Raw genomic sequence first — 24,687 nt, 5'->3', positions numbered from 1 at the left:
GCAGCTCCCGCCCCGCGCGCCGCCAGCCGGGCCCTTCTGAATCCCGGGGGAGTGTCTCCCAGCCGGGCTGCGTCCTCCGCTCCAGCGGATGCGAGGTTTTCGGATGTTTTTACAGGCGCTATTAATACACATAATATTTCCGTGCTATTCTGGAGATTTATTTGCGATATAAAGTAACAACTATGACTTGAAATCATCATGGGAACTGCAGAGGAACTTACAGAGCTAGGAGACAAATGAGGCTTGGACCGGAGTCCGAAAGGGGGACTCCCTGGCTTTCGGCATCGCTGCACATAAATCACGACCCTGGATATTTTTGCACCAATAATTTAAAAATAAATGACCCAAGCCGTGTTTCCTGGGTGATTTTCTTCCCCTCTAGTTCAGAGGTTATTAAATAAACCTCAGAGTTGGGTAGTGACAAGGGGCTCCAGAGTGCGTTGGGTTTTAGTTAATTACACAGCTGAGTTCCACCCCACTGAAGCGCCCCGGCTAGGATTCTGTGCCCTGCAATCAGAATGCCACCGCCAACCCGGAGCTGCTAACTATAGCATGGGAAGCCCTCCTTTTCTTTCTTTCTCCCTCCCTTTCCCCTCCCCCTACCCCTTTTTTCTTTTTGGATTCCCGTGGAGAAACTTACTCTGACGTGTACTTCTTAAACGGCCTGAACTGGCTTCTTTCTAGAAGTGACACAGTATACTCATCAAATTAAAGGCACTGGAGGAGAGAGGGGGCCAGACAGGGCCTGGGTGCAGAAATCAGCAGCCAGGGCTTGGCACTGTGTCACCAGCCTGTCCTGGCTTCCTGGGTGGCTTCCTCAAGCCCGTTTGTAGAAATGATCCATTCTGTTGCCAGTTGGACACACCAGTCCCAAACTCACCATTTTGAACCAAGTTCTGGGCACTGGATTCAGTGTTCTGCACATTTACCCTCAGCATGACCCCATCTATGGGTGTGTGATCGTTCCCATTGCACAGGCAAAGAAACTGAGGCCACACTGTGAGTAAGTGGGAGGACCAAGACTAGAACCCAGGACATCTGAGTTCAGCTCCTGTGTGGCTGTTGGTTCTCCCTTACCCCGCCCCAGGTGGAATCATCCAGCCACGAGACTGCTCAACTACAAGAGTCTAACGATAGAGTCCTGCACTTCGGTCTTCCCAGTCTTTAAATTTGGGCGTGGGCCATATTGCAGGAGTGGCGCTTTCCTAAAAGGAAGATCTAACTCATGAGGTCTGAGCGGTAGTCCTGGACAAATCACCACCACCAAGGAGCATGGCCCTCCTGGTCCATTCCCGTGCAACTCAGCGGTGTGGTGGGCGGGCCGTGCCCCCTGCCCTGGGTACCAGCAGTGTGAGGAGGCAGACCCCAGGTCTGTGCCCTAGCCTCGGATTCCGGATTTGCCACCAGGTGCATCATTCTGCAGGGTACAGACAGTTTTGCATGCAGCAAACCCTTCAAGTTTCATCCACTTCCTAGCTCTCCTGATGTAGTGGGTCGTCAGAGAAGTCATGGTGCATTTTTGCATAGAAAAACATGAAAAAATGCATCAGGACTTTTCAGACGACCCAATAATTAAGCCCCAGAGGCTGTCATTGGCATTTGCAGGTCAACAGGAAGTAATAAAACCGTAGAGTTGGAAGGCAGAAAGAGGCCTTGCTCCCTGCAGCTGTGCGACCTTGGCCAACTTGCTTTCCTCTGTGCCTTACCTGTAAAGCCCTTACCTGCTGGAAGATGACTCGCCTCTAGCCTTTCCCGAGTGCCTGCCTCTGTTCTGTGTGAGTACCGTGGTGTCATCAGTGTTGCTATTGTTACTGTCATCACCATGCTTTTCTTCAGCCCGTGCAACTCATTCTTCAACTTATCCTAAAGTCCGCTTGTTCTCCGACAACACCTCTGAGCCCATGGTCCCAGGGAGCAATGGACGGTTACAGATCACCTCCCATTCTGGCTTCTTTCGCACCTCCCTTACTATTTATGAATAAGTTACTTGTCTGTAAAACTATCTCCCACAGGGCTGGTAGAGTTAGGGTGCAAGTGTAACATCCCTCTACTGGGACATATCTGCCCATCTTGCTCCTCTTCATCCCTCAAAACCCCACTGGGACATCACCCTCCTTTGGAAACCAACCCACACACTTCTCTGCAGAGAGGGAGGGAGGGAGGAAGGAAAGGCAGGAAGCAGGATAAAACTAGCTAACACTGTTGCACAGCTTGCTGTGTGCCAGGCACCTGCCCAAGCTCTGCACCTGCACCATCACTTGCAGTCCTCACTCACTCGCTCTGTGAGGGGCATCTTGTTCTTCCCCCCATCTACACTCGAGGAACCTGAGACGTGGAGCAATGACACAAGGTCATCAGTTTGGCAAGAGGCAGAGGCAGGATTCCAATCCCAGGCAGGCTGGCTGGACATTGAACCACTGTGCTATTGTGCCCACTCGAGGAATAGGAGGGCTTTTCCTTCTGAACCTTTCCTTCACCCATCAAGAAAACGCAATGGAGCGCCTACTCACTGTGTCCTCGGTGCTGGGATGCGGTGAAAAGCGTAGATGAAGTCTTGGTCCTTATATAACTTTCCTAATCGTGTAGAATAAATAAATATTCCAGCCCAGGCTGGTGGTGTGCCCTGCTGAGACCCTGTGCTCTGTAGGCTGGGAGCACATGGGAAGTTCAGGTTCAATTCCCAATCCAACCTAAAGGCTAGGCAAGGTGGCATGCACCTGTAACCCCAGTGACTCAGGGGGTGAGGCTAGAGGATCACCAGCTCAGTAGCAAGACCTTTCTAGAAAAAGAAGAAAAGGCAGGTAATGTGCACACCTGTAATCCCAGCTGGGAGGCCAAGGCAAGGAGATTGAGACAGACTCTCACAACTTTTTCATCACTCCAAGGGAAAACTCTGATACCATTCAATTAATTTCCCATTTCCCATCCCCTCCTCCTGCCTGTCAGCCCCAGTAGCCTCTGTTCTGCTTTCTGTCTCTACGCATTTGCCCTTTCTAGATACTTCATGTGCAAGGCATCGGACGACATTCGTCCTGTTGTGTCTGGCATATTTTACTTAGTGTGTTTTCATGGTTCATCCATGTCGTACTGTGTGTCAGTACTTCATGTCTGAATAATACTCCATTGCATGTATACTTCACATTTCATTTATCAATTCATCTATCCATGGACTCTTGAAATATTTCCAACTTTTGGAGATTTCAAATAGCGCTGCAATGAAACTTTGCATGTAAGTATCTGTTTGTCTCTATTGTTAATTTTTAAAAATGTTTTAAATTATTTCATTCAACTTTCTTTACTCATTTATTTATTTTAATTTGACCAAAGAGGGACAGAGCAAGAGAGTGAGAGAAAGTGAGAAAGCAAGCTGCCAGGTCCGGTATTCAAACTACAGTCAGTCATGTGGGAGTCCCGCACCCTTAACTACCATGCCTCCTGCCAGCCCCTCTACTGTTTATACATAGAAGACTTACTGGGTCATATACTACAGTTATATTTTTCACTTTTTCTCCCCACATAGGGCAAGTGCACTCGCAAGAGAGAGAGACAGAGAGAGGGAAAGTGAGAAATCACTCCCCAGGGCCACACTTGCAATCCGTTCTTCTGCATTCTCCTCTCGGAATTTGGGGCATGCATGTACACATGCTGGGCATGATCTTCAAGCTGCAAGGTCCAGGACTTGAACTGTGATCTGCCATGTGGGAATCTAGCAGCTGAACCACCATGCTCCCTGCTGGCCCGTATCTTTAACTTTTTAAGGAACCACTGAACTATTTTCCACAGTGGCTATGCCATTGCACATTCCCACTAACAGTGTATAAGAGCTGATTTCTCCACATCCTTATCAACACTTACTATTATTTTTAAAATTATCGCCATCCTGCTAGGCATGAAGTAGTACCTCATTATGGCTCTGCTTTACATTTGCCTGCTGAGACAATATGCTAAGCATCTTTACATGTGCTTATCGGTCATTTAGCTATCTTTCTTAGAAAAATGTTTATTTGATTTCTTTACCCATTTTAAAATTGAGTTGCAGCAGTTCTTTATGTAGTTTGGTTATCCTGTCCTTATCAATGATCTGATTTGCAAATATTTTCTCTTATTCTGTAGACTGTCTTTTTAACTTTCTCGGTAGTGTCCTTTGTTGCACAAAATTTTAGCTTTCATGAAGTCTGATTTACCTGCCTTTTTTTCCCCTTGCTTATGCCTTCGGTGTCATTTCTAAGAATCCATTGCCAAATTGAAACATCATTAAGATTTACTCCTATGTTTTCTTCTAGGAATTTTATGGTTTCATCCTTATTTTTAGGCCATTGATCTACTTTGAGTTAATTTTTTATATGGAATATGGTAGGAACCCAACTTCATTCTTTTGGATGTGAATATTGAGTTGTCCCAGCACTGTTTGTTGAAGAAACTATTCTTTTCTCTTCCTTCCTTCCTTCCTTCCTCTCTTTCTCTCTTTCCTTCTTTCTCGTTCTCTCTTTTTTCTTTCTTTCTTTCTCTTTCTTTCTTTCTTTTTTTTTAAGAGAGGTTTTTGTTATAGGGTGCATGCACATGCCAGAGAGACAGAGAGACAGAAAGTGAGAAATTACCCCCAGGGAGGATAGCCATGCCACAATCCCTTCTCCTCCATTCTTCTCTCAGGATTTTGGGTACTCACGCACATGTGCCCTGTGTGAGTTTTAAGCTGCTGGGTCCGAGACTTGAACTATGGTCAACTACATGGGAGTCCAGTGACGTAACCATTATGTCATCTGCTGGTAACAAAGAGACTATTCTTTAGGGATTTGCTAATAACAATCACAAAAGCTGACACCTGGAACACATCCTGCCATATGGAGCAACTGGTGTACACTAACTTGGGAAAGTTTGGGGTGTCCTGTGAACATTCATAGGGAGACAGAGACTTGACTGGCTCACCTCAAGGCCAGACACAGGTTCCTCTGTTGCTAGCAGAGGTAGAGGTGACCCGTAGGGGAGCAGACTGCCTCCAGCCTTCTGCAGCCAAATGCAGAGGCTGAATGGGGACATTGTCTGGGAGACCTCCATGCCACCTGCAGTTACGGGCAAATCCCACTTGTAGACAGAACCTGATGCTATGTGGAAATGGTCACATAGTGATTGTCTTTTCTGTACTGCGATGCAAATAATCAAGGAAGTTTCTAGCTCTGCAGTTGGATGTATCATGCATCTAATTAAATAGAGAAGTATCTCCTTCTTTAAGATGGTACAATACCAGGAGCTGGGGATAAAATGTAGTCCCAGAACCAGGAGCTAGGAGACGGTGTAGCCACCATGCTTGCTCCCATGGAGTTTGTAGATTTGTATTGTGATTTCTTTGGTGGGTAGTTTCTTTCTTTTTTTTCTTTTCTTTTTTTAGGGGGCGGGGGGGTTTTTGCTATAGGGCGCATGCACTCGCCAGACAGAGAGAGACAGAGAGACAGAAAGCGAGAAATCACCCCCCAGGGGAGATGGCCATGCCACAATCCCTTCTCCTCCATTCTCCTCTCGGGATCTTAGGCATGTACACACCCGCACCCGGCATGAGTTTTAAGCCACCGGGTCCGGGACGCGAACCGCGGTCAACTACATGGGCGCTCAGTGACATAGCCATTATGATAACTGCTGGTCCCAGTGGGCAGTTTCTAATTCTGGCTAAGTAAAGCTCTGTGTACTGAGGGTGAGGTCACCCCCATGGCCCCTAATCTCCATGCTGCTGCCATGGGGACCTCAGCTCTCGCTTCTCTTAGAGCAGATAGCAGGTTGGGGCTCCACTTTGTCTGCCTCCCTCGACGGACTTGGTCTGTTCAGTGGCAAGAACGATGCTTCACTCATTTTTCTAACCCTGTGCTTGGGTGGGTGGACAGGTGTATAAATAAATGGATGGGTGGGTGGATAGATGAATGAATGAATAATGGATGGGTGAATCAATAGGTGGATGGATAATGGATGGGTAGATGAATGGATAGTGGTTGGGTGGCTGGCTGGATGTTTGGAGGATGAGAAGATGGGAGGTTGGATAGGTGGATGAATGGACGAGGGGTGGATGGATGGATGATAGCTGACAGTTGCTGCCAACTCATTCTGTCCCATGCTCTCTTGCAAAGGCTTTACTTATGTTAACTCTCTTAATACTTGCTAAGTTATACTATTTGGAGTCCCTTTCAACAGAAGAGGAAACTGAGGCACAAAGAGAGTAAGGGCCGTGCCCAAGCTTGCATAGCCCAGAATGCTGTGTGACTCAGGATGGGCTTGCAAAGCCCGGCTGAGCAGAGGAGGATCGTGAGACTCAGACACTGAGAGACAAGGTCCACTACAGTTAGGGATGACTGGGTGAGGACTGGAGCTCTGTCTCCTGGATCCAGGCTTGGGGTCCTCCCCAGCTCTCCATGAAAAAGACAGTTCTCCATGATTGCATCCCCATGGCTGGCAACCACACCAGAGAGGCCTGCGTAGTTCATGAGCCCATCTCTCCTCACACCTGCTCTGCCCAGCATTGTTCACCACTCCGTGTCCATCACAGCCCTCAGACTTCAGCACCGGGCACACATGCCAGGGTTTTCATGCTGTGTAATGAACTATTAAAAGCCTTTCCAACCCTCAGAGATCCATTCGACAATGGTCACATAGCCATTAGGTAGACAAATGACTAGTTTCATGTATTTAGCCCTGGGAGGGGACCTGCCTGTACAGTAGATGCCTTGCCTGGTAATTTCAGCTTCCTTTCTTGTTCAAGCCCATGGGGACATGTTGCTCCCCTCTGAGCTTTTCACTATGACTTGGCCAGGGTCTGCGTTCTCACATACAGCAGAACCCACAAGGCTCCGTGAATGTCAACCCCACGCCACCAGGGCCGCCAGCCGCCTCCTGAGAAAGCTTCCTATCTCCAGCTGCACCCGTTTGCCTCTGGGTGTGGTGTGCAAACACTACCCTTGACACCCAAGATTGTATCCTTCCCCTTTTACACTTAACTAGAATTACTTCTGCCCACATATGGCCTCTGGTACATAATGATTTTTTAATGCATTTACACGGCGCGTCAACGCAGAAGTCTGAATGTGGTAGAAATGGAGCTATTGATGTGAGCTATTAGAAAGAAGGCATAATCGGGCATAATTTTTATTGCATTGTGTTTCCTGGACAGTAAACAGCAGAAGATTGGAACGGACTGAGAGTTCGGGGTGAAGGGGGCTGGGGAGAGAGCCCTGAGCTGTCCTGTTCCTGCTTGCCAACTCTGCCCAGGTGGTTCTGTGCTGGAGTCTGGGCCTCCAAGTGGCACTCCTTTCCTAATCTCAGCTCTGTCCTCAGGTCTCTCCAGCTTCTGTCACTTATCACTGAAACTGTGGGCGAAACTGTGGGTGGGGTTTTCTCTCTCCCACCTCCGCCACTGCCCTGGGGAACTGGTGTCCCCTCTATGCATTCCTCGAATCTGTCCCCAGCTTTCCAAGGCTATGCTGCCTCCCACAGCCCCTCCTGGACTCCAGCCTTACTTCCTCACCTCTGTCTGTCTTGCCCCACACCCAGCCATTCCTCACACAGCAGGCAGAGGGAGGGTTTCCAAAACACAGACAGGATGATTTTGCGCCCTTAGCCTCCTAGCAGGCCGGGGATGTGCCCTCACCCAGTGGAGCCCTCCAGGTGAGGCGCACCTGCCTCTACAGTCCCTTCTTGCACTCAGCTCTTGCCCTCTCTGCTCAGCCTCACGGGCTTCCCTACAGCCCTTCACCCCCTCCTCCCTGCTCCCCAGGGGATTGGCACATGCAGCCCCTTGGCCTGGATCCTCATCTCCCCTCTGCAGTTTGCTACCTCCTCAGGCCCTCCCTGGTGCCCGGTGGCTGATGTCCTCAGCACCAGGCTTCTCTCCCTTGAGCGCTGATACTCATTTTATGAATATTTCATCCGTGTTATCGCCCCCATGCAGTGAAGTTCCAGAAGACAGGACCAGGCTTGTTTTTGCAGGGTTGATTTTTTACCCTCCCCCCCAAAAAAAAAAATTGTCCTTGACCTGAGCTGGAGGATACCTAGGCAGTGTGTGGGCTGGCCCAGGGCTGGTCCAGCATTGCCCACAGGACTCAGGAAGCCCTTCCACAGGGCTCTTGGTCTCCCAAGACCTCCTGGGCATTAGACATGCCATTTTATTTTATCTTTAGGCCATATGATAAAGGAGTAACTTTTAAGTGAAAGATATTTTATTTGGGATATTTCAGGTATAGGATATGTGTTGATGTGTTCACAGCTCCTTCCCATGGATGGATGGATGGATGGATGGAAAGAGAGAGAGACAGAAGAAGGATGAGGAAAGAGAGATCTATATGTTTTATATGATACATACATAGATATATGTTGACCATTTTTATTTGCTATATATATCTATAAATATATTATGGCAATTTTTAAATTTTTACCCATTTAGCAAGCAAAGCCCAGCACTGACTCCTTCTAATAGTAAAGAAAAAGCATAGTTTTTCAAATGCAAACAAGAAACCTCATGTTATGACTGGTTGGGAGTTACGTTATCATGTCAAGAATAACCTCAACCTTCTTCCTCTATCTTGCATGGTATGTTTTTATATAGCCAGTTTGTTTATATCTATATATTTCTTGTGACTTGTTTCTCCATGATGGCATGAGAGGAGTGGCTTCAGACTGCTTTCTGCAAGCTCTTCCCACCAGGAACATACAGGAGGCATGATCAGGGTTCATTCCCAGCCATTGTATACTCGAATCTGACCATATCATCGCTGTTATTTCTGTTTTTATTTAAATAAATATTCTTTTAGAACAATTCTAGAATTACAGAATTATTGCAAAGATAACACAGAAAATTACTACATACCCCACAGTCAGGTTCCCCATTGTTAATATCTTTCTTGCTTTGTTAAAAAAATTTGCTAGAGGGTGCATGCGCTCACCGGAAAGAGACGGAGAAAAAGAGAGAGCACCCAGTTGGGGGATGGCCATGCTGCAATCCCTTCTCTCCATTCTCTTTCTGAAATTTTGATGATGCAAGTACATGCACCTAGCATGTTTTCTTCTTCTCCTCCTTTTTTTTTTTCCAAGCTGCCCAGTCCAGGACTTGAGCCATGCAGTGGGCTATGTGGGATCCAGCCACCTTAACCACCACGCCACCAGCTGGCCCTCTTTCTCACATGAATGTGATTCATTTGTGACAATTCATGAACCAGTACTGACACGTGGTTATTAAGGAAAGCCTATGGGATGCGCAGATATCCTTGGTTTTTACCTAATATCCTTTTCCGTTCCCGGATCTCACACTACATTTCGTTTGTATGCTTTCCTAGGCTCCTCTTTGGCTGTGAGTTGATCAGACTTTCCTTGTTTTTGTTGACCTTGACAGCTTAAGAATGCTGGCCAGGTATGTTATAGACTGCGTGGGAACTTCTTTCTTTTTTTCCTCTTTTTTTTTGAGAGGTTTTTGCTATAGGGTGCAGACAGAAAGTGAAAAATCACCCCCCAAGGAGGATGGCCATGCCACAATCCTTTCTCTTCCATTCTCCTCTCTGGATCTTGGGCATGCACACACATGTGCCTGGTGTGAGTTTAAGCCACTGGGTCTGGGACTCGAACCATAGTCGACTACATGGGAGTCCAGTGACATGACCAACTGCTGGTCCCAGAACTTCTTTCTTATGATTTGACTGGAATTATAGGGCTGGTGGGGGTTGGGAGGAACCACTGAGATAAAACCCCATTATCATCACTTTGTTCCGAGGCACACACTAGCAATATGGCTCATCGCCGTCGATACCGATCTTGGTTGCCTGGCTGAGGTCACAGTTGTCAGGCTTCTCCACTGTCCACTTACTCGTTCCTCTTTGTAACACTGGTGTTTGAAGTACTGCAGAGTTCTTAATGGGCTGTAGAAGGTTTCAGATCAGAGTCATCAACTTATGAGACCATCTGCTGGGCTTCCCCCTAGCTATAGGGTTGTCAGAAAAGCCATGACATGTTTTCCTATGCCAAAGTTGACAGCCCCATCATATGTCAGCATCAACATTCCTTATGCGGCTCACAGTTCATGTGGTTATAAATTATGTAACAGGAGCCAGATGGTGGTGCTGCAGCAAAATGTGACACTCTGTGAGGCAATCCTACATGGGAAGGTTCCCAGTTCAAATCCAGAGGCCTCCCTGAATACACTGGGTATGCACGTGCCATGATACGGGGCTGGTGGAAGGCTGGGGATAGATGGCGGCATCAGGACCCTGTTGGGATGCTGCCTCTCTCTCTCTCTCACTCTCTCAAGACATACATAACCTTCTGGACCAGCCAGATGGGGTGGTGGTTAAGGCAGCGGGATCCCACATATCGGAGTGCATTATTTGAGTCCCGGATCTGGCAGTTTGGAAAATACACCAGATGCATGTGTGTGCGTGCCCCAAATCCCAAGCAAATAGAGGAGAAGGGATTGCAATTTGGCCATCTTCCATGGTGGCGGGGGTGGTGGGGGGAATTCTCACTTTTCCCTCCTCTCTCTGGTGAGTGCATATGCCCTATAGCAAAAACTTAAAAACAAACAAAAACAAAGAAAGGAACTTTAAGAAATAATAAGTAAATAATGAATTAAGCAAATAAAACTAAAAATGAAAACACTCAAAAAACTCTCCCTTGGCCAAGGCTCCAGGGGTGGTTCGAAGTGCTCAGCTGAGTGCTCAGTGGAGTCTCAACGCCAGCTGACCGCTTACCTACCCACAAGGCTCTCTCACTTCCATATTAAAGGGGGAGATACTTAAATAATTATGCATTGATTTTTGACAAACAACCATTGGAACAGGGACTTTTTTTTTACCCTTTATGAGGCTAATGAATGTCTTAGATCCTCTCCAGAGACTTGTGGATGAGGTAGTTGGGGCCAACCGCTTCACTCTACTGACAATAGGAGGTAGGCTGGGCCCAGAGAGATTGAGTGATGTTCCTAAGACCACTCAGCAGTTTGGTGACAGGTTTGGGACTAGGGTTCAGGTGTGCAATGATGTTCCTAAGACCACTCAGCAGTTTGGTGGCAGGTTTGGGACTAGGGTTCAGGTGTTCTGACTCCAAGTCTAGATGGAGAGTCTAAGGATGATTGTCCTTGAAAAGCCCTTAGGAAGGCCATGATGGGGACCAACTGTAGAATAGTCCTAGGACCCTATATGTTTCCTCCTGCTTAAGAAGAGACACTCATTTCTGTAACTAGATGGCAGGTGACGCTGTCAGCGTGGGCCTGGAGGGCAGCTTATGTGGAGAATGCACATGGTCCTTTGAGCACAGGGATCCCAGAGTGTGGGGTGAGACCACACGCTGAGAAGCACCAGGGCGTGGGACCTTAATGAGGAACACCGGGTTCATCTCCCTCAACTGGAACCTTCTATGGCGTCCGCTCCCTGGGTGGTGTCGACACGGTGCAACCACCTTCGGTGTGTACATTTTTGCTTTCATCGCTGTTCTTTGAGGGGGAGGCAGCATTTGAGTTAAAGCTGTATGAGTTCGATGTACCTGGGAAGAGTTGCGTTGTCCTCCCTCCAACCCCAAAAGAGAGTGCAGTCAGTTTACACATGTGGGTAAAATATAAGAGAGGTAGCATAAGTTAACGTCAGGATGAAGGAAGCCAAGGACAGGGACGGAGGGGAGCAGGGAAAATCCCCAGGCCCATAACTGGAAGAGCTTGCCCTGGCTCAGAGAAGCCAGACTGCTGGTCTCACAGGTTTCCTGAAATGAAAGTCACCCATGGCTTAGGAAACCCCCAGCCACTTCCCGCCCAGCAGCCACAGGGCCTTTGCACAAGCATTCCTGTCCCCTGGATTATTCTTTCTTCTAGGTCTCATTCTTAGCTTCAATTTCACTTGAACGAGAGAGTGTCTCCTGCTGGGTATGCCCATTACCCACCCCTGACACTTGTCCCTCTCCTTTATTGCATTGGCCACACTTTGTAATTAGGTGTGTAAACTGTGGTGTAATTTCCACACAGAATACCCATCATCTCTGTGTGGCTCGATCTGTTGTAACGTAAATCCATGCACCCGCGTGCCTACATGGCGATAAGATACAGAATATTTCCATCACCCCAACAAATGACCCCCTGCTCTTTCTGCCCTTCTCACTCCACCCTCATCACCATAGTATAATTCCATTTATTCTATTTTATTTTTTAGTTTTTGCTATAGGGCATATACTCTTGTCAGGGAAAGACAGATAGAAAGTGAGAAATCACCCCCTAGGGGGGATAGCCATGCAGCAATCCCTTCTTCATTCTCCCCTTGGGATTTGGGGCACACATGCCCATGTGCTCAGTGTGTTTTTCAAGCTGTCAGGTCCAGGACTCGAACTGTGAAGTTGGCCATGTGGAATCCAACCATCTTAACCACAACGCCACGGGCTGACCCAGCTACCTATTCTAGAACTTCATAGAAATGAGCATATGGACTCCCCCATGCCCAGTATATTTTTGCACTCACTAGTTGAACATCTTGTTTATTCCCAAGTGTGCCCCCTTGCACGGATGCACTGGTGTGGGTGTCCATCCTCCTAGGAACATGGGGGCTTTGTTTCCATTTTGGGGGTGGCTACAAATGAAGGTGAAAGGAACAAAGCTTTGCATGGGCTTGTGTGTTTCTCTGATAAGTACTCATGACTGGCATTGCTAGGTCATAGGACAAGTGTGTGTATGACTAAGAAATTGCCAGTTTGCCAGAGTGCTTCACCATGCTCCAAGCCCGCCAGCAAGGGCTGAGATTTGTACCTGGACTTTAGTTTACGGGCTCTCTGTCCTGTCTGTCCCCATCCCCCACCAGCCATGCCAGGTGGGCAAAGCCCATGTCTCCTGTGCTCATCACTGAGCCTTCAATGCCCAGCACAGTGACTGGCATGGTCGGTGCTCAGTCAACATTTGCTGAATGACTGACTGCAGTTTAGTTTTGTTTGGGTTTTTTGTTTTTGTTTTGCTTTGTTTTGTTTTTCTGCTACCGATTAGTAGGGACTCATGTGCCTTGCTGGAGATCCGGCAGGCTGGGGGCCCTATCCTTTTGTGAAAGTGGAGACAGTGACAGCAGTAGGAAGGGCTAGCTCGGGTCCATTTGGAGACACCCTGGAGAGGGCCTGGTAACAGTGTAAGTCTTTCCTCCAGCATGGGGACAAAGGAAAGGGAGGCCCCGCAGTGTTCTCCACAGGGCCTGGCCTTCATTTTTATTCTGAAAAGCTTCTGAGCCAGGTGTAACCAGATGCTTCTGCCAAGATAAAGTGTCAGGAAGGAACTTATACTGGACTCCCAGGGAACTTCCCAGGAGAAAACTTCTGCAACTGTAACTAAGTGAGATGACTTGTTGGACAGAGACATTAAAGTGGGGACATAGCTTCCCAAAATGAGCCCTTGGTTAATAATTGATCAAAAGGTCTTTCTGCCAGCAGTTAGCTACACATTTCATTTGTGTATTTGGGCTACGCAGAGAGAGAGAGAAAATGGAATGTGTCACCCGCTTTATCAGAGAAAGCTTGTCAATGAGTTCCCAGGAGAGGGGCATACTCCCCATCGAGCCAAAAGGCACGCCAATTAAAAGCACTTTAAAAGAAGTGGCCTGCTCACATGAAAAGGTACTCCAGTTCATTGGTCATCAGGAGCTCCAAAGCAAAATCGGCAGGCGATACTATCATCCACCCACCAGAGTGGGTAAAATGCAAGACACAGAAGACACTAAGCTTTGGCAAGACCACGGAGCAACTGGAACCCTCTCGCGCTGCCCATGGGAGTATAAATTGACACTCTGGAAAACTGATAGATGCATTTACTATTGAATAAACACGTACTCTATGCCCCCACAAAACCATTCCTGGGCCCTCAACAGAAATGCAAACTCATGGTCATCCCAAGACAAACGTGAAGATGCCTGAGCAACACTGCTCACAATTGCTCCAGACAGGGGGCTCCCCCAGAGTCCCCCCACTGGCTGGATAATATACTGTGGTCCATTCTCACCATGAAGCACAGTGACATGGAGGAGGAACCACCTGCAGCTGCTCCCAGCCACAGGAATGAACCTCACCAAGACCGTGTGAAACAAAGGAGGCCATACACGGAAGGGTCTATACTAAAGGACCCCCCTTACATAACATACAGAAGCAGACAGAGCAGGTCTATGGCAGTAGGAGTTAGGATGGTGATTTCCCTTTGGGGATGAGGAAGGGGCTGCTGCATACTGAGCTTGCTCATGTATGTAGTTAGCAAAACTGAATCAAGTTGCACTTTTACAGGTACTTTTCTGTGATACTTCAGTAAGATATTTCTACAAGTAAGAAGAGAGTAGCATCAGAACCCAACCCTGCTTTAACCCCCTTAAAGCAGCTCTACCAGAAAATCATTCCTACCAGCCCTGAAGCCCACCGTGGAATTATGACACGGCTTCTGTCCTAATCTGGTACCTTGAGCTCCCTGTGGAGCTTGGTCCACCACCAATCTCAGCACAAGAGCAAAAGACCAGTACAAGAACAGCTTCTGGGGCTGCTCCTGCAGTGATTGGTGAAGAGCCATAGCAGAGACCACCCACATCTAGTGGACAACAGGGACCCGAGGAAGCCAGGCTTGCTCCTTGCCGAGCACTGGCTGGCAAACATTTTAACTAGACTGTTCACTAGGCAAAGAGGTCAGTACTCCCAGGCAGATGGAGATGAAGAAACTGTGCCAGACCATAAGTTCATGAAAGAAAGCAAGCTGCCAAGGATGAGCTCTCACCATTTGGAGCCTCCATAGAAAGTGTATTAGCTACCTTTTGCTGTGTAACAAATGACTTCAAAATTTAGCAGCTTAAAACAAGACATCTTTATTATTTGTTGCTTGCTGAGGGTCAGAAGAGTTATTATTGTTACTAGAAAGAAGGCTTATTTACAGGTCAATTAAAAAACAAAAAGATCAGGACTGTCCTCTTAGCACAGTGGCTAAGTGCTACGCAGTGCAGAGGGACCTGGATCCCACATGGCCAACTGGATCCCATATGGCCTACCAGATCCCCCATGGTCCAAATCTCAGTCCCAGTGGCAACATGCCAGGTACATGTACACATGTGTTCAGGATCCTGATGGAGAAATGGAGGAAATGGGTTGCGGTGTGACCAGGCCCTGCCAGGGGTGCTTTCTCTTTCTTTCTTCCCCTCCTTCTCGTACACACACATACCCCCTGCCATTAAAACAATAGAAAGATCATGGGGCTATCAAGTGGCATAGTGGTTAAGGTGTTGGACTCCCACGTGGCCAACCATGCTTCGAGTCTTGGACTTGGCAACTTGAAACTCACTCCGGGCACATGTGTGTGTCCAAAATCTCAAGAAGAGAAGGAATTGCGGCATGACCATTCCCCCAGGGGTTGTTGTCTCACTTTCCCTCTCTCTGTCTCTCTCCAGCTAGTCCATGTACCCTACGGCAAAAACCTTAAGAAAAAAAAAAATCAAACACCAGTATGAAAATTGGCACAAGACCAAAACAGGTGACTTACTCCCCCAAAGGCTAATAGTTTTATTAGCTATCAGAGAAAGGCAAATTACAGCATCTGAGATGCTTTTTTTTTTGCTTATTAAGTTGGCAAAATTGACCAGTATCAATACTGACTGGTTCTATGGAAAAGAAGTTCTCTCACAAACAACGCATGCCTCTGGCATGGGCCCACCAGTCTCAGGGCGACTGGGCAGTGTGTCATCATTAGCACACTGCCCACTTCCTATGCATCTGCTGCACACAGTGCACTCTGGTATGAAGAACCTTCCCTTCCATTGCCCTCTCCAGGCTTCGAGGAACTTATTCTGTGCTGGGTCTGCTGAGTCACAGCAGAGGGCAGTTGCTCCCTCTCATCCTCTACCTCCTATGCTTAGCATAGGTTGGGGCCTAACACATTGCTAAATAAATGCACGAATGAATGTCTGGGTGGTTGAACGGTGGGGTGGGTGGCTGGACGGTGGGGTGGGTGGATGAATAGATAGATGGATGGGTGGATAGATGGTCAGATGGACGGGTGGATGGACAGATAGATGAATGGACGGCCAAGTGGACGGGTGTTCCAATTCTAGAAACATATCTTTTTTTTTTTTTTGAGAGGTTTTTCGCTATAGGGCGCATGCGCTCGCCAGACAGACAGAGAGAGACATAGAGACAGAAAGCAAGAAATCACCTCCCATGGGGGATGGTCACGCCGCAATCCCTTCTCCTCCATTCTCTTCTCGGGATCTTGGGCACGCACGCACACGCGCTCGGCGTGAGTTTTAAGCCACCAGGTCCGGGACGCGAACCGTGGTCAACTACGTGGGAGTCCAGCAACATAGCCGTTACACTAACTGCTGGTTCCCTAGAAACATATCCTAAGGAATTGATGAAATAGATGGTCAAAGAATGTCTCGCATAAACAGTGGAGTAGTGGACAAGGCCTGAGTGACTACTTGTGGACCCCCACAAAGAGTTGCATGCAGCTGTTGGACCCTGGCCCCTGCTCCTGCCACATCCTCTCAGCCTCCACATGCCAACCACACAGCTCTCCTCATTTCTGCAAAAAGCCAGGTGTGCTCTCTGTCCAGGCTGCCTACAAACTCCCCCTTCATCCAGAGTCACTTTTTCGCCTACACTGACCCTTTGTTCCTGCCTCACAACACCTTCACCACCCGCAGCCCAGTGACCCAGCAGCCCCAGGTCCCCAGCACTCAGTGGTCTCACCACCTTCCACCACACTGGACTTCATCTCCCGAGGGCAGGGCTGTGTTCCTAGCTTGTTGGCCTGATGTTTAATGAGCAGCTTTTATTGTGCTAGATGTGAGGGTTAGGGGAGTAAATGAAACAGACCTGGCCTAGAACATAACTAAGTGAGGAGAGAAGAGGAATCACAGGCTGGCTTTCATTAGCATGCCTGTGACCAACCTTCCGCTCGTGAATTTAGAATTGGTGACACAAACATTCTCATCATGGGTGAGACCAGATTGTCACTATTGGTTATCACACATCTCCGTAAGAACTTTTTATGGGTTTTTTATCTTGTCTACACCTCCCAACATCCTTGAAAGATAGATATCATATTCGCATCCTACAGGTAATTAAACTGCCGTTCAGAGAGATTAAGTAACTTGGCAAAGGTCACACAGCTTACCCTAATACATCAGAGTAGGAGGCTCTTTTTGCTAGCTTCGCAATCACGAAGGAGCTGACATGTTGCTTAAAATGTCAATGTAAAAAAAATGCTGTTGGCACGCTGTCTTGAATTATTCTAGGACACATCTGTGAGAAGTTCCTTCAGTTTGAAATCTCCGCTTCTCTATGGGGCCAGCCAAACATGGCCTCATTGTTGATCTTCAGATGCATATTTTTAGTGTGAGGTGGGTCGTGTTTATTTTTTTGATGAATAGCAAAATGAGGTTCCTATAAATAAAACCATGGCTTTCCCCCCTCTCATTTTATTTCCTGTGCACGATTCACAAATGAATTGACCAATCAAATGAGTTTACCAGCTCCGGAGAATTCAAAATGGAAAGTTCCCGTGAGTGATTGGGAAGGGGCAGTCTAAGCCTTGTTAGGAGCAAGCGTTCATCCCGGCTGAGAATAGATTTTGGTCATTTTTAGGAATAGTCATGGGAAGAGCTACCCCTAAAGACTTCTCTTTTAACTTAAAGCCACCCCCTTTTTGAAGTGAAAGCAATTGTGGACCAAGTGATTAATCCATTTCCATTTTTCAGTCTGTAAAACAATTTGTCCCAGCCATGAAGTGCTAACACCCCCCAAATGTGCAAGCTCGTGGCTGGTAGTGCATCCAGTTGAACAACCAAAGGCCATGGTCGTGGAAAGAGAACGTTTTCAAGACACTTACACTTGACACCCTCAGTTCTTCCTTACACAGAGACAAGCCCTGGTCCCTCAGCATGTCTACGTGTCTGTCCCCTGAGCCCTCTCAAAGGAGAAGACATTGTCTCTACCTGCAGGCTGGCCTTCCCCACCGCCCTGCGCCCAGGAGCAGGAAGCACTCCCAGAGATTGCATCTGATTGGATGCTCAAGTCTTCTCTCAAATACATGAGCCAATCGTAGACCTTATTTTCTCTCTTCCATCATCACATTCCATCTCTCATGGTTTCTCCTGCGTGCCTGTGTGTCTACCACATCTCAACTGTACCCAGTTCTGTTAGGAGAACTTACAAGGACTGCCTGAGGTAGGCACTGTCCATGTCCACACTGTCTTGAATGTTGCTCACCCACTGCCCACCTACAATCTCTGCCCTGACCTCTAAGTGCGACCCTTGCTTACAAATTCTGATCTTTGAAGGAGCCTTTATTTAGCTCTTTAAAGACATTTCTGTGATTAAATATATATATATATATATATATATATATATATATATATATATATATATATATATATATATATATACACACACACACACACATATATATATAACATAAAATTAACCTCTTTACCACTTTTATTTTATTTTATTTGAGATAAATTTTTGCTATAGGGCATGCATGTTTTCCAGAGAGACAGAGAGATAGAAAGTGAGAAATCATCCCCTGGGGAGATGGCCACACTGTAATCCCTTCTCCATTCTCTGCTCGGAATTTAGGGCACACACACACATACGGCCAGTGTGAGTTTTAAGCTGCTGAGTCCAGGACTTGAACAGCGATCGACAATGCTGGAGTTCAGCAACGTAACCATGATGCCATCTGCTGGTCCTGTCTTTACCACTTTTAAATGTACAGTATAGAAGTTGTATAGCAAATCTCTAGAAATGATTCTCCTTGCACTGAAACTACACTGCCGATTGGCCCCTCTCCTCTTCTCCCTCCTTCAGCCCTGGCAACCCTCATCATCTGTTTGGTTTTAATTTGCTAGTGGGCATGTGTGTTCCCCTGGATAAAGACAGAGATAGAAAGAGAAAGAGAGAGAAAAGTGACCGTGAGCAAGTACGCGCCATGGGGAAGGTCACACCACAGTCCCTTCTCCATTTCTCCTTTCAAGGTTTTGGGCACACACACGCTCCTGGTATGCTTTCCAAGCCACTGGGTCCAAGACTTGAACCATGCATTCGGTCATGTGGGATCCAGCCGCTTTAACCACCACAACACTGGTTGGCCCTGAACTTTCTCTTTCTAAAAATGATTATTTCATGTAAGTGGAACCCTACTTGGTCTTTTTTGTGTCTGGCTTCTTTTTCTGAGCATAATGTCCTCAAGATTCATTTCTATTGTGGCATATTGCAAAATTTCCTTCCTTATTAAGGTTAAATGATATTCCTTTCTATATGGATACCACACTTTCAGTTCATCCATTGGCGGAAACCTGGGCTGCTTCCACCTATTAGCTCTTATGGATAATATACCTGGGTATGCCAATATTTTTTCAAGATCTTTCTTTCAATTATTTCAGTCATACATCCAGTAGTGGGATTGCTAGATCATGTGGTAATTCTGTTTGTTTTTTTTTAAACCTCTATACTGTTTTCCACAGCAGTTGCATAATTTTGCATGTCAGTGCATATTTTATTATTTTTTTAAGAGAGATTTTTGTTATAGGGCACATGCACATGCCAGAGAGATGGAAAGCAAGAAATCATTCCCTAAGGCGGATGGTCATACCACAATCCCTTCTCCGGCATTCTCCTCTCAGGATCTTGGGCATGCACGCACATGCGCCCAGTGTGAGTTTTAAGCTGCTGGGTCTGGGACTTGAACCGTGGTCAACTATGTGGGAGTCCAGCAATGTAACCATTATGCCATCTGCTGGTCTCTGCACTTGTTATGTTACACTTACTTGATTTTCTTTCATGGTGGCCATTTAAATGAATCTGAGGTAATAGCTTACTGTGGTTTTGCTATGCGTTTGAGATGATTAGTGGCATTAAGCAGCTTTCTTCATATGCTTATGGGAAGGCAGTATGTCTTCTTTGGAGAAACATCTATTCGATTTCTTTGGCCATTTTCAAATCAGATTAGCTGCTGCTGCTGTTGCTGACTTGTAGGATTTCTGTATGTATTCTGGATATTAATCCCTTATCAGATACAGAGCTTGCAATATCTCTCCCATTCTGTACCAGGCCTTTCTACGCGATTGATTTTTTCCATTGCCATGCAGAAGTTTTCAAGTTGGCTGCAATCTCATTTGCCTATTTTTGCTTTTGCTGCCTCCTCTATATCCAAGAAATCGCTGCCCCAAATTCAGCGTCATGAAGCTTTTGTCCTATTTTTCTGCCCCTAGGAGTTTTACAACGCCGATCTTGTGTTTAGGCCTGAAATCGATGGTGAGTTAATTTCTGGATACAGTGTGAAGTGGTGACCCATCTTTGCTCACCTGAATGTGGATCTCCACTTTCTCCAGCACCACTGGTTAACGACACTGCCCTCCTCCCATGGTACACCCTTGGCATGCTTGTCAGAAATCATCTGACCGTACCCATGCGGAGGCGGGCTCGCCACTCTCTCCCAGGGGTCTCTGTGTCTGTCTCTACGCCGGTGCCATATTGTTTCAGTCCTGTAACTCTTCTTTAAAAGATGTGCTTTTTGCCTTTGCACCTTTTAACTTTTCCTCCAGTTTTGAACAAAACAAGTGCCCTTTATATTTGGTGGTACTTGATGGTCATGGGAACCTGACGAAGGGAGGGCGCTGTCCAGGTGCTGTCCAGAGGGCCATTCCGAGTGCTGTCCGTGGTGGGAGTCCCCTCTTCCCTCTTGCTGAGGGTGTGTGTGGGGGGGGGGGCGCAGATGGGAAGGGGCACCGTGTCCAGGAAGCCCACAGGGATGTCGTGCTCAGCAGCCTGAGTCACTCTTGCACATCTGAGTTGGGGACCTTAGGAACCTGAGGCTTTAGTGTAGTGCCGTGGCTGTCTGCGGTGAGGCGAAGGCCTGTCCCACCTGAGATTAGTGTTGGGCCCCAGTGTCCGGGTGGTTCTCGTGGGACCAGACTCCACAGACTTTTCTACGTATGCCCTGGACGTCTGGAAGCAATGGCACAACCCTGGCATGTTTTGCATCTCTCCTCTTAACACCCAGCAGAATTTGTGCCAACTGAGAAAAAGGACGAGGGTGCATTGGGGTAGGCCCAGGGCATCACCACAGTCCTCCTGACCACCCCGCCAACTCTCAGGGCTCCTCCCACCCGGGTTTTTATCCTCACTGTCCTTCCTGCCCAGGCCAGGCTCCTTGAAGAGCGGCCTGGCCTTGGCTGCCTCCCTCTCCACCCCCCACTGCCACTGCTGCCTAAGGGCCTCCTGCTCTGCCTGGGCCCACCTGTTTTACTGCTGTGTACAGACCTCCCTGCTCACACACTACATGCTTGTAATGACCGCTATTATTTCCTCCACGAGGCTGTAGTGGGCTCTCCATCTGGCTCATTACTGCACTTTCGGGGCCTACCCAGCTGTCTGCACAAAGCAGGCATTATGTGAATGCAGATTGGATGTGCAGGGGGCTGCTGGTCCATAGGGCGTGTCTGACATACTGTGTGTGGTGGGGAGTTCAGGAGGGCGTCCTGGAAGGAGTGACCTTTACCCCGACAATGAGCAGGTTGAGTAGGAACCAATCAGGCAGAAAGGTGCAGGAAGGGTGTTTGAGCATGTGCCAAGGCCTTGGGGTGGGGTGGGGTGGTGAGCAGGATGGAAGAACTGAAAGGCAGGGAACTTAGCTGGAGTATAGCAGGGTAGGGCAGGGCAGGGAGGTGGAAGGTGACCTTCAGGAGTGATGCAGGTATCGGAAGGTTAGTGCCATGGGAGCTAGGTGAGGAGTTTGGGGGTCCATCTCTGCCTCTGCCTGTCTGACCTTGCAATTTGAGGAGCACCCCCAGGGCTTCTGACACCTGTCACATCCACTGCCCTGGCGTGTGCCCACTGCCCACCTGCCCCAGGTCCACAGGCAGTGTCTTTCCTATCACCACTCAGGTACTGGGGGCCTGCCCTCATGCGTTTTCAGTAAATCCTGCCGTCCCCCTTTCTAGATAGCTGGAAGGTCTCGAGCAGGCATTCTAAGGCAATACATCACAGTTAGGGGTATTTTCAAGGTGTTTCCAAACTTTAGCACTTTAAAAGCATAAATATTTAAAGAAGTCCACCATTTGCCTTATCGATGAAAGCCTCAGGAGTGTATTCTTAGACCATTTCCTAAAACTCAGCAGAGCGTGGAGTGCTGACTCATCCTCGCAGTGTTCAGACGAGGCTCAAGAGCTGGTTACAATAACACAGTTGTTGGAGATAACGTTGTTGCTTACTGGGGATTCATTTACTGGGAACTATCCATTCATCCAGTCATTGCTCGTCAGTCTGTCTATCCGTCGATCCACCCACTTTTCTCTCCGTCCTTTTTTCCATCCACCTATCTGTTTATTCATCCGTTTCTCTCTCCCTGTAGTCATCCACGCAACCATGCCTTCATCCATTTCTCCTTCTGTCCATCCACTCACCCTTTCATTCACAGAGGGCACTGTGAGAACAAGACCAGTCCCTGCTTTCATGGTATTCACCATTTAATGGGGAAGAAGGTAATGCACAGCAATATTTTATTCATGTCCCAGGCAGGGAGGAGCAAGAGGAAAAGGGACAGTGCTTTGAGAGTTTACACTTGCGGGATAGACCCAGTGTGGGATCAGGGAAATCTTCCTAAGGAAAAAACACGCGTATGCTGGGACCCGAAAGACGACTAGAAACTTGCCAGACAACAGCATAGAGACAGTGTCTTGGGCAGAGGGACCAGCAGATGCAAAGGCCCTGAGCTGGGAAATGGTTTTGCCCACTTGGGCTGTCCCAGTGACTGAAACAGGTCAGAGTAGCTGCAGCGGAGTGGTCCGAGGCCAGATAGGCCAACAGGGGCCAACCTGTGCAGGTCCTCAGACGTGCTGCAGATTCGGACTGGGGTTTTACTTAAGAACAGAGAAGCCAGGAAAGAGTTGCAAACAGGTGGCCCACAGCCAGGCTTGCCTTTTTAATATTTTTTTTTAATGAAGCTTTAATGGAATATTCCATGCATAGAGAAAGTGCTCACATCCTAAGCTTCTGCATACTGGTCCAGGGCTAGGACTGCTGGAGCAAAGCACCATCGATTGGGCAGCTTAAACGGTGTCAATTCATTGCCCCACGGTTCTGGAGGCTGGAAGTCTGCGATCAGAGAGCTACCTGGGTTGGTTTCCATGAGGGCTCACTCCTTGACTTCCTGATGGCCTCCTTCTCCCTGTGTCCTCATATGGTCTCTTCCCTCTATGCAGGTGGAAAGAGAAAGCTCTCCGGTGTCTCTTCTTTTCTCACAAAGGCTAGTCCAGTCAGAGTAGGGCCCCACCCTCATGACCTCATGCTTTTGCAACTCCGTGTGTGTGTGTGTGTGTGTGTGTGTGTGTGTAGTATTTTAGACAGGGTTTCACTGTGTCGTAGTCCTCCTTTCTCAGCCTCCTGGGTAGCTGGGACTACAGGTACACACCACTTCACCTGGCTCCTCAGGTTGGGTGTCCCTGTGTTGCCCTGGCTGGCCAGGAGCTTGCCATTTTCCCAGCTCAACCTCCCGAGTGAGTGTGACTATAGGCACACGCACGGTGCTTGTCTTTTAGGGTGGGCGGGGAATTGAACCAGGACGTCTCATGTGACTGCAGCCTGCCAAGCAAGAGCATCTAGCACGTGCTACCAAACCCAGGCCTCATGACTTCATTGACCCTTGATGACCTCCCTGAAGGCTTTTGGTCCTAATATAGCCATGTTGGGGATGTGGGTTTCAACATGTGAATTTGGGGAACATAGGTCAGTTCATAACAGTACAACTCAGTGGACTTTCATACAGGGGACACACCTGCGCAACGAGCACTCACAAAGCAAAAGATCACGCCACCCACCCAGGCCCACCTCACCCCACCCAAACTGCTCTCCTGCCCCCTAATACCAGAGAGTGGTTCTGCCTGACCATAAGCTCTCAACCGATGGAGTCATGCAGCAGATACTCTTTAAAAGTTGCCAGAGAGTACGTGTGCTCACCAGAGAGACAGAGAGAGAGGGGGTAAGGGAGAACGCACCCCTGCAATGGGCCACCATCAGGCTTCAGTTTCTTCTCCCCCGTTTCTTCATTCTATCTGGATTTGGGGAACTTACACAGACGCACACACGTACCTGGTGTATTCTTCAAGCTGCCAGGGTGGGATTTTTTTTTTTTAATCTTCCTTTCTTTCTTTCTTTCTTTTTTCTTTTTTTGTAAAAAATGGTTTATCAATTCCATTTTTTTATAAAACACATGGGAGGAACCTAGCCAATCAACACACAACTGTCACCACATGAAAAGGTACTTTTATCAAACTTCGAGTCTAAGAACATACAAATGTTTCTTTTTATCATGTCTACAAGTAATTGTCTATGCTTTTCCATTTAACTGGTTTTTAAAATTCCACATATCCCCATTATTTCTTCTGTTACAGTACAATGTTGGGGAGGAAGAGGGTTGGTTACAACAGTCTTCTAAGCCGTTTTCTGTTGTCCCTTCTTTCCAATCAGAGATTTGTGGATGTGAGGGATCACACCACCCCCAGCTATGGTTGCTTTGATGAGAGAATCCAATTCCTCATCACCACGGATTGCGAGCTGTAAGTGCCGTGGAGTGATGCGCTTCACTTTGAGATCCTTGGAAGCGTTACCTGCCAGCTCCAGTACCTACAAAGCACACACGAGAGAACTCTTCAGATGAGGGATGAAGTGTCAGGAGGGAGGAGACTC

General features: G+C 47.7%; 1 protein-coding gene and 1 pseudogene across 1 annotated transcript in view; one reads left to right on the top strand and one right to left on the bottom strand.

Annotated features, from left to right (window-relative positions):
* ANO1 (anoctamin 1) overlaps nucleotides 1-24,687 on the top strand; it is a gene marked incomplete in the record, with an annotated part of 236,584 nt that overhangs the window by 20,022 nt on the left and 191,875 nt on the right.
* The window catches only part of LOC114006667 (histone H2A.V-like), a 1,029-nt pseudogene continuing 589 nt past the window's right edge, over nucleotides 24,248-24,687 (bottom strand).

Source organism: Tupaia chinensis, unplaced genomic scaffold (genome assembly GCF_000334495.1).
Source record: "Tupaia chinensis unplaced genomic scaffold, TupChi_1.0 Scaffold149501_1, whole genome shotgun sequence".
Lineage (NCBI taxonomy): Eukaryota > Metazoa > Chordata > Mammalia > Scandentia > Tupaiidae > Tupaia > Tupaia belangeri.
This window is presented reverse-complemented; position numbering and strand designations above follow the sequence as displayed.